We start from the raw sequence: 2571 nt of genomic DNA, 5'->3' as shown, positions 1-2571 counted from the left end.
AATGGCAAACAGAAGCCAGACGGGAAAAACGCCCACAGGGAAACCCATCGACCCAGCACAGACCGGGAACCCATACATGCCCCTAGGAAGGCAACACCAACACACAGGAAGGAGGAACCCAGCCCTCCCAGGAGACAGAGCGGAAAGGGTCGGGGGCAAAAAGAACCAAGGAAGGGCCAGATCAAACACAACCCGGGGAAGGCCCCACCAAGGCAGCAAGACACAGAAGGCCCAGCGCGACGGCCAAAAGCCACCTTACAAAAAAAGGGAGGAACGCACACCCCACCAGAGGGGGAAGCAGAATCCCCGGCCCGACCAAGCAGGGCAACCAAAGAGCCACAGTCCCAAGGACAGGAGCAGGGGAGTCCCAGAATTAATACGGAACGCTCCACGAATTTGCGTGACAACCTCGAGCAGGGGCCATGCTAATTTTTTCTGTATCGTTCCAAGATTAGTACATGTGCTGCCAAAGCGAGCACCTGACCACCGGAGCAGGCAGGCAGAGGGCAGGAGCCAAGGAACCGCTCCACACAGGATGAGAGGGGAGGCGACAGAAAGACCACAACAAACACAGACCCCAGGAGGCGAGAAGCATGGGACAGCAGAAAACCAACTGGACAGGGGTGCAGGAGTCGCCCGACTAGACAGTGAGCCAGCCAGGAGCAGAAGAGCCAGAAAAAAACACACTAGGAGTACCACTGAAGTAGCCCAGAGACGGGCGGACAGGCGCCAACCGCAGCCAGCACCAGACACGTGCCAGCCCACAGCCCTGGAACCCCCCACCAGGGAACCGAACAGGGCAGCACAACGGCGGGAACAGGAGTCCCGGAGGCCCAAAAACCCAAAGGGGAGGAAGGAGCCAGGGACAAAAACAGCAACAAGAAGCCAAGGCCCCGCAACCCAACGCCACATGCGCCAACACGCAAACAGCGTAAACACCGGAGCAGGAACAACCCCAGAAACACGAACCAAAAAAAAATGGCCAGACGTGTAAGCGTAAAGCGCACGAGCACCACTACGGGCATCCAGGCACAGAACAACAGATGAAAGTTGCGACTCCACACAAGGGCACCCACCCTACCAACCTAAGACGGAAGAAGGGCACGCAGGGAGTAAAACCCATGGCCCGGGCGGACTATGTCATCAGAGGCCCAAGGCACCCCACAGAGCCACAGCACCATGGTAGCGTACAGCACCAGGCATACCCAGGCAGTCACCATCCAGGCACCAAACAGGCCCAACCACCTAAAAGCACACAATCACCCCAGCAACGAGGCAACATGGCCGCTGAAATAACAGACGTACAATGTAAACCAATAAATGGAACAAAAGTGTACTGACCTCAAAGGAAGAAGAGCTGAGTGGACCCGCCGGGATCGAACCCATGCAAATAACAGGTCTGCGGAATTTTGAGCCCAAAAACCCGCCGAGGCGGAATTGAACCCCGGTCTAGACCTCTGCATCAGGGACTGACGCTCTATCAGGCCACTGAGCCGCCAGACTCGTACCAAGAGCAGACGAGATAAGGGGCTTCCAGGGTGGCAAGGCCACAGGCACCAAACAGGGAAATACCAGACAGAAGGGCGACAAGAACCCAAGACTCCAAGAGAGCGAGCCCAACGCAGCGCCGCAGGCCATTCCGGCAATTCAGACGACATAGCAGTCGAAGAATCGACCCTAGAAGGAAGACAGGCACATGCAACATGATAATACAGTGCGCAAGAGATGTCAAACAAAACACCGAAATAGCACACAAGCGACCACACCCGAGGCCGAATCCCCGCTCAGGCAACGGCTGCAAACATTAGGTGACTCAATAACCCGTGAACGGAAGGAAAAAAACACCCAGAATCACCGAAATAGCGCGAAGTCAACCCCAAACGGGCATCAGAGCTCCGTAGAATTAATCCAACATATGGGCCCCAGATAGAGGAAGTGACAGAGATTAAACAGAAAGAACAGAGACCACACTTGACCAGCGCCAAAAGGCCGAGAAGTAATAAGCAAACAGCGCAATACATGAATACATTAAAAAAAACAGTACAGGCATCACGCACATCAAGAAATTAGCAAAACGCCGTGCGAGCCCACAGGAGCAAAACTCCATGCAGGACAACACACCTGACCTCGACCCGCCCAGGCAACGGCTGAATCCAGCTGGAGGAAACCCAGCCGACTCCGCCAATCCCGAAGGAAGCCGAAGGCGCCCGGCCCCGCCCCCGGACCGACACACAGCCCGGAGAGCAACGGCCACGCCCCTGAATATGGCGGGGCAAGAAACTGAGCCTAGCCGCTCCCTGGAAACGGAGCCGGGGACAGCCAACACCCCCCGTGCGGAAACCCCAGGCCGCATAAGGTAAGCCTGTGAGAGCGGGAACACATAGCAGAGCCGCCGTGGGAGTAACAGCATATGTGCCGCCAAAGCGTAGGGGAGACGGGAACACGCAAATCCAAAAAGGAGAACACATGCAGAAACCCAGTAACGGAGGACCGTGAGTACAAACTAACGCACCCCCAACCGGACCTACATAAATCCCTGCCAACAAGGCATGTAACTGCACATGGAAAAAC

At 56.2% G+C, this 2571-nt stretch overlaps 1 non-coding gene and 1 pseudogene across 1 annotated transcript; both read right to left on the bottom strand.

Moving 5' to 3' along the window:
• Positions 1-372: 372 nt before the first annotated feature.
• Positions 373-479, bottom strand: LOC147683156 (U6 spliceosomal RNA). The gene has a single exon (XR_015302275.1). It is a non-coding gene; the product is annotated as a U6 spliceosomal RNA (small nuclear RNA).
• A 1409-nt stretch (positions 480-1888) lies between these two features.
• LOC147683155 (U2 spliceosomal RNA) lies at positions 1889-2001 on the bottom strand (annotated as a pseudogene).
• Positions 2002-2571: the final 570 nt, after the last annotated feature.

The sequence above is a fragment of the Lissotriton vulgaris genome, chromosome 11 (genome assembly GCF_964263255.1).
Source record: "Lissotriton vulgaris chromosome 11, aLisVul1.2, whole genome shotgun sequence".
In the NCBI taxonomy this organism is placed as follows: domain Eukaryota; kingdom Metazoa; phylum Chordata; class Amphibia; order Caudata; family Salamandridae; genus Lissotriton; species Lissotriton vulgaris.
The sequence above is the reverse complement of the archived record's forward strand: the minus strand, read 5'-3'. Positions and strand labels throughout refer to the sequence as shown.